At 45.0% G+C, this 7,886-nt stretch overlaps 1 long non-coding RNA gene across 1 annotated transcript; it reads right to left on the bottom strand.

Annotated features, from left to right (window-relative positions):
* Positions 1-279: 279 nt before the first annotated feature.
* Positions 280-5,195, bottom strand: LOC125758723 (uncharacterized). Its single transcript, XR_007416352.1, has 3 exons — positions 5,085-5,195; positions 4,029-4,128; positions 280-400 (listed from the first exon to the last, which is right to left on the bottom strand). It is a non-coding gene; the product is annotated as an uncharacterized LOC125758723 (long non-coding RNA).
* Between the last annotated feature and the right edge of the window lie 2,691 nt (positions 5,196-7,886).

Below are 7,886 nucleotides of genomic sequence, written 5' to 3'. Positions count from 1 at the left end.
TCAACTGCTGTCAATCTGGGCAGTCACGCACTCGCTTTCCACGAACAGACAAATGAAAAGTCACTGAAATCCGCGTGTCCCACCGGATCCCTTCATGGGTCTTTCAAATAGGAGCCAATCAGGCAGGCGTATGTTGATGACGTTTACTTTCGTTTTAGCTCGAAATGGAGCCTGCTGCATGCGTGCCAGTACGGATGCAGCGAGATGTTCTCTGCACTCCCCTAGCAGCTGAAAAAAATAATAATAATGAGGCCAGCAGATGTTTTCGCTCACCAACTAGGAAGCAAGCGCCGTCGTTGGATCGAAACACGGCCTCGCCGAAGAGGACTCGCAGAGGGATTAATCCTTTCTGCATCGGCTGAGCGCGAGCATTTCGCGTCGCGCGCCAGCTCGGGTTCTCCTGCAAGCGCCGAGGCAGAAAATCCGGAGAATTAGTCGCAGACGGGAGGCACTCCGAGCGCGCTTAATAACCATTGCATAGTAGGCCTAATTAGGTGGACAATAACAAAAAAAAAACACTACAGCTTTCGATGCATCGCCGCCGACACGTGCCGTGTACGCTCGGTGAATCGATTACACGCTAGTGGGAACATCGTTCGCGCGGCGTGTGCATCGTTTTATTTTCACTTACTCATTGTCGTTGGTTTTGTCTTTATTGCTTTTGCGTTTGAGCTTCAGGGTGGGGCGTTGAAGGGAGGATGGTGTCTATCTCGGATGTGAGGCTATGCCTGTAGGATTTGCTGCGGACAGAGAAGGCTGTCACCGATGGTCTGACATTGTACTGGGACTGGTTTTGGGCTTGTAAGGGAAAGAACGACTCATGTCCGACCTACGTAGACCTTAGTCGTAAAGATAAAACCAAAGCGCATATGACGTTTCCTATACAAATACAGCCTCCATTGCACAAGTACACGAATATCGACGGAAGTGATCGGGAGGAGGTGATCTCCAGATAAGCTGGACAAGCGTCAGCGAATCGTAACGCATCAGCCAATCATAGTTCTGTAGACTCGTGTTCTTTCTGGCGTTGAATCCAGGAAGAGCGATAGATTGTGCGTGGTTAGTAATGCACTGTTTTACGCACCACCGAATCGAGTCAGTCAACGCGCGTACGAACTACGTTCCTTGCAAGACGCTCTCTTACACACGCACGCTAATATTCAAGAAAGTGATTGGGAGTAGGTTCAGCTATGGACAGAGAGGCGTGTCATCGAGGGTCTGACCTTGCACTGAGCCTGGGTTCGGCGGCTGGTCCGTAAAATAACGGTTTACATCCATCCTGCAGAGACGTCGGTCAGAAGGATAATCCCAGGCTCATAAGATATCCCTTGTACATCATCTCTGGCACGCATACACGAATGTTCAATAAAGTGGATCGAAGGGCTACAGCCATGGTAGCCTAATTGGAAGTATTTCACGCGTAATGAGAAATATTGGGGTTTCATTTCGCACCTGCGGTACAGTAGTTTTTCGTCACACTTTCATTTTGGTCTGCTACATTGTTCATTCACTTAATCCTAACAAAATCCTGACCTTACTGTTCTGTTTCTGGTTTTATTGTCTTATATACTTGGTGTACCTTTTATACATATCCGCAAACACTGATTGGTTAAAGAAGCATTCTGCTTGACGGCGTGTATCATTGGCCTAATGAGACGAATTGGAAAGGAGGAAAAGGGTGTTGCGTGCGGAAAGCACGATGCCAAGCGCGCTATGTACAAGCAGTATGAGGACCCGAGTAATCCCGGCCCAGAGCAAAGAAAAAAACAAAAACAAAATAACATTATACACTTGCCAAGTTCCTGTACTGGAAACGTGGGAAGGCAACTGACATGTTGAATTGCAGATTCGCCAGGCAACGTTTATATTAGGCGCAGTTCAGAATCGATTACTGTCGGTTATGCTGATCAATGCGTTCGACTCCAGTACGGCGAACCCGCTCATCCGGCAAGCAACATTGGCCGGATTTTTGTGATGTTCGTATGGTTTTGCTTTAAGCAGACCTATCCACTAAATATTGAGGTTGCCTTCGCTTGCCAGAAAGGGAGCTGGCTAAGCCAGCGGAAGGTCCCTGCTTACTTATTGCCTCTTGTAAGCTGTAGTGGCCTTCTAAACGAGATGTAATATTACGGTAGAGTGCAGTATTGCTTATATAAGGGTAAACCCGGCCCCTTCAGGTTACCGTGGGGTTTTACAGTAAGATAAAAAAGTTACCCTGTCACAGACTATATCTTAGCACATTTTCGAAGAAAAAATCTTTAGTTTCCTGCTGCCATCATTTCTGAAGGAGGCAGAATAACGTGGCCCGAGGATATTTCACTTTGGCGTTCGTCTTTCGTCATCAATAAATCACATTTTTGCGCCGGACAAACTCTACAAGGGCCACAACAACAACAACAACAACAACAACAAAAGAATAATCCTTTCACTGCGTCATCTTTCAGTTCACTTTCGAACGTAAAGAAGTGAAAACAAAACAAGGACATCCTTCTGGCGCGGAATGGAGGGTCCTCAAAACGTGTACTCGAATATTTTATCCAAATAAGAAGCCCCCGCACCTATGTTCTCTGAAAAGCACGACGCATGTTTGGAAGGCAAACAAAGTTGTTGGCTCCGGTGGTTTTGATGCGCCCGTCGCGCCCTTCGTGTTTGCATACGTTGGCGCTCTTCCGCGTGTTTGAACCTCAGGACGATAAGCGACAAAACGTGCGAGTCTACATCGAAACAGATGTCGTATGCTGGGAGAACGAGAACTCATTTGTCTTATGTCCTTAGGGAATACGGAGAGGCCGAGGCGCGGTACAGAGGTGTGCAGCGCACCAAGCGAGCCATTGTGAAGGCCCGGTGCTCAAGCGAGCCAAAATGATTTCGAGAACAAATTGACTATTTTATAAAATGCTATAGCGAGCATTCGAAAAACTCGCACGGTCTCTCTTGCATTCATCTAAGACGACTCGAAGGCGAAAGCCATCTTTTTCATCTTAGTCGATGCATTCATTCTCCCCCGCCACCCTCCGAAAACTTTCTGCAACTAACGTGGTTTCGCACTGCCTCCAGGATCGGAGGCATTGCAAGCTTTCAGCACCCCAGCTGGTTTTGCATAGCCTCCGTGATCGACCCGCCTATTACCAAGCGACGATGTCGTGTGATGACGTCATTATGTGAACTCACGTTATGAGACGTCAAAGTGACGCCATAATGACTAACAAAATTTTGACTATATGTGACATCGTGATGACGTCATATGGTTCCATCACCACGTAGTGATTATTTTTGCATCAGTCATGTTGACGCCGAGGCCGCGGGACGCCGACGGAAAATTTTCGCGTTTGGTGAGGCATCGAAGGCTTTCGCCTTAAAATTTGGTAATTTTGTTTGCCGTGGCGCGATGCAAGGACGAAATAAGAGACGACCAATTGACCAGGAGCAAGAGCGGCATACGTGACATTACATAAACACGAAAAAAAAAATCGCTCTTGATTTTTAGAGAATGGAAAGGATAATTCACTTAAACGCTCCCTGTGTGACGTTCTTGAATGTTCAGAACAATGCATTAAAATTTCACATTACACATTTCACATTTCACGTTACCTTAGCTTTAAAGCAATTTTGTATTGTACTCGATGTCTTTTCTTTTAACGTGCGAAGTTCGTTAAATGCAGTAATTTATGCACTAAGTAAATTTATCCGGAGGTGAAAAGTTTCGAGGACAATGGCAGTCACATGTCCTTTTTATTTACAGGAACACACATCAAGACGGCCTCTGGTCGGCCAACTGCACCGTTTAAGGTACCGTAAGCTTTTAGCGAGATAGGTTGAAATGCGCCATGTGCAACGAAAAAAAAAAAAGCGGCTGTGGATGTTGTAATAGAGCCTGACGTTATACGCGGCTACTTTATATGGTAACTCAAACAATGCCACATCAAAAAGCGCCGCGCTGCTCGTAGTATGACGTAGGTAAATCTGTCAATGGCAGGAACTTCTATTCAAGAATTATTTCTTTTCCGTTCACGTAGACGTTGCATTACCTGCAAAGCCAAGCCCAGCCGCAGCCGAAGAATGTGACAAGCTGCACAAACACCGCTGCTGCAACGACAATGGCGGTCCACCCTGTTGCCTCCGTTTTCACTGCAGGAGACACAGAAACCCCCCGGTACGCGTCTGTACTCTCGAACAATTACACAATGATGGACAGAGAGCATTGAAATACAGTGAATGCTATGTGGACCGATGACCAGCTGTTAGCTGTAATTTATTCATCGTACCCAATGATAAAGGTAGGTTTGTTTTGAGATTGATCTCTTCCTCCTTCTTTTTTCTGATCAATAATAAATGATAGATGCCTATCTGGCTGTCAAGAATTCTCTCATGGACATCCACCATAAACGTTTGATGCCAACTATTTTGACGATTTCTGAACAAAACAAGAGAAATTTTTGCCATACTGTAGAGATGGAAGAACGATTTCACGAAGCCATATAGTCAACATAATGCTAAAGTGACAGCAAAATATTCCATGTAAATGCCAAGTAGCAATACATAGATGAAAATTCATTAATTCAATGATTGATTGATTGATTCCATTAGTGATTGGTTGACTGATTCCTTGATTGATTGATTGATTGATTGATTGATTGATTGATTGATTGATTGATTGATTGATTGATTGATTGATTGATTGATTGATTGATTGATTGATTGATTGATTGATTGATTGATTGATTGATTGATTGATTGTAATGGTCAACAGAAACACAAAGTCTACGAATATCGTCAATTCAGACTTATTTCAAGCCGCCGGGTTGCTCCGACGTGCACTGAAAGCGCAACACTAGGTAACCGCTTTTGTATTCCAGCCAGTAGGAATGCAGCCGCCGAAACTGATGAACCTTTGACATCCTGTAGAAGGAAGTGAAGACAGATGCTTTGGCGGGTAAACAATAGGCGGACGCGTTGCAGAAATAAATAAGACAGAAGTATTATTCTGAAGTTCTCACTCTCCCCGCGCAACTAACTAGACATTCGCGGAGGAATATGGGTGTATATAGATTATATAGCAAAGATTAATAATAGCTGGCGGTTACCTTCAAGAAGAAATTTTGCAAGCGTCCACGACTGATCTTGACCGGTGTAAGTACATTCCCAGGTGCCGCTATCGGCTTCAGTCACTTCAGGTAAGAACAAGGTTAGCATCTGCAACCACAAAAAAAAAGACATTTTGGACTCAGTGATTTAGCTTCTTAGCATAAATTTAGTGAACATATATATTTCTCTTATACTGGCAGATTCCTTGTACAAAGCTTCACATCGGCGACTTCAGTCGGTAGGGAACCAACAAAGAATTAAAGCTAAGATTTACTTCGTCGATGTTCTTCATTCTGCTGCATACGGCGTGCGCAAAATGTTCAATTCTGTATCAGATGGAGCCAACGACCCTAACTGATACAAGCTTCCCCGAGAGCAATAAGCGTGTATAAGTAAGGCATCGTTGGCTATACGCGATGAAGAATTGAATGTTTTGCGTATGCGGTGAGCTATCACTGCATAAAAGTTTCTGCGCAATTGCCCGACATGTTTCCCGTCGATGTGACTCGTAAGGCAGAGTGTAAAAGCGCAACCTGGTTTTCGATAACGAAACACCGTTGGAAGCTGGCGCCGTGTGCGTTCTTGCGTATCTTATACCTTGTCCATTGTTGTATACTGGCGCTAAGGAAAGACTTTCCAAGATGCGGTACCAACGAGCCCACAATGCAACTCTCGTGAATGCCTACATGACGCCACGGTAAACCAGTGCAAGCATTTTAATGTGTTGTCCTCACTCTTCTTTCATTTTTACGTCTTTCATGATTTATCGTGTTTCCCATCGCGGTAAAAGTTTTTAGTATTATTCATTTCTTGCCATTCCTGAATGATAATTTACTTATATAGTTAAGCTTATATTTCTAATGTGAAGCAACGTGTGGAACGCAGCAAGGGCTTTCGAAGCAGATCTCAGGTTCACCTGACTGCTACCATTTTCAGGTTTAAACGTAGCAAAAAATAGCGCTATTCAACTAAAGAACGACATAAAACTCATCATATATACCTACAATCAAGGCGATGTTCACACACTGATAATATTTTCATTTGTTAAAAAGGCTCGTTGAGGCTTTTAGAAGTGAGAGGTCCCTGAACATATAACAAAAATTGGAAAATGTTCGCTAGCACTGGCTAGACGTGGCTGCTGTTAGCTACTCTTTTCGGTGCATGGCATGGCTAGCTTATGCTTCGCACACACGACAGCTTGCCTTGGTAAAATTTTCCTCAATATGTCTTTTGAGTATCCGTTTTGGGTCTTGTCCTTTTTTTTTCTTTCTTTAGCGCCGAGGAATCTCCTTTGCGATCATCAGAAGATTACAAGTAGTTCTGAGAGAATCCAAAACCACACCATAGCTGCTTGTAATTGAAACGAAAAGCAAGGAACCTGGCAGTCAGGTGCATCTGTGTTGCCTACGCAGCGGCAGGGAACCCAGTTTTACCTTAGCGCAGCTGGAAACGCCGTACGCCCGTTAAGCGATCCACAAGCGCTGCGCGTGCAGAAATACGCAGCATAAGAAAGTCGGCAGCCGCCCTGCCCCCGTTTAGACCATCGAGGAGAGACCGTTGAGAGCGGCGAGGTTATCGATCACCAGCCATCGCGTATTCTGAGCTAGGTCAGTGAGAATGACGCATAGCAAGAAAGACATAAGCGTGAAGGAAAGCAAGGAAAAAGAAACATCACCCATGTCAGCAAGTCGTAAGTGATACTCAGTGAGGGAAGCAAGGAGCAAGAATGGAAACTCAACAAGTGAGCTAGCTCGCCTCGAGAGACGCGCCTCTGGAATGTTTGCACCGTTACTTAGTACCGCGACGACGAACAAGAGCCTAAAATGTGGTAAGACAGGCTCGTTGGGTCGAAGACGTACTATTGTAAACAGAGCCCTCCCCCCTCCCCTCCCCCCCCCCAAAAAAAGAAAAAAGAAAAACGAGGCAAACATCAAGGGTACACACAAGACAGGCGCCTGTGTCTTCTGTTCCCGCAATCTCTAGCCTGATCTTTGCACTGTTTGCAGTACAACGAAGAAGACAAAGCACACGGTACGAACGCTTCTGCGCTTAATGCAACATGGTTAGATTTGAAGAATACCGAATAGCAAGCCTGCCTATTTTAAAGAAGATTGTCTTTCTTGGGATACTTGAAAGCAGAAATTTTGGTCTGTGACCGTCTGTCTGTCTGTCACACGATTCAGCCACCCGGCCAAAGTTTAAGCACTTCCTGAACGCCCAGCCATCTTGAACTGGTAGCTGCGTTCATACTTGTGAACATTGTCGATCAAAAAGCAAATATTACGCATATCTGAGGCGCAACATCAATACTTAAGTATTAGGTGGTGTATTCCTTTACTAGAAAATAGATATATACGTAATTCTAAAGACCCTAGTGTTCCTTAGGCTGCGCTGAAAATGCGACGCTATGCACGAGAAAGTCCTCTGCAGACAATATCGTGCTGCCACCTGGCAGTGGCCATGGGAACAACATCACGGGTTGCCGCAGATGAGAAGAGGGCTCGTTACGGCCGGCAGAAGACTCTTCTTTCTACGACATTTGCAGCGAAGCACGTAGATACGCGGCCATTTTTTAATTTTTCTTTCTTCAGGAATACTCGGCCGTGTGGCTGCACAGTAGGCAGGTTCTAGTGACGATTAACGACAGCCAATCAGCTAGACAAGCCGTTGACTGACAGCTTAGGAGAGCACTGTAGTAACGCCAGTAAACAGAAATATCACGGTCTGGTATTGCACTTGCTGTCGCGAAAGGGGCTTGTAAATGACGTAGATATTCGATAATGTGGACATAACCACGAACT

Source organism: Rhipicephalus sanguineus, chromosome 5, assembly GCF_013339695.2.
Source record: "Rhipicephalus sanguineus isolate Rsan-2018 chromosome 5, BIME_Rsan_1.4, whole genome shotgun sequence".
Classification (NCBI taxonomy): Eukaryota; Metazoa; Arthropoda; class Arachnida; order Ixodida; family Ixodidae; genus Rhipicephalus; species Rhipicephalus sanguineus.
This window is presented reverse-complemented; position numbering and strand designations above follow the sequence as displayed.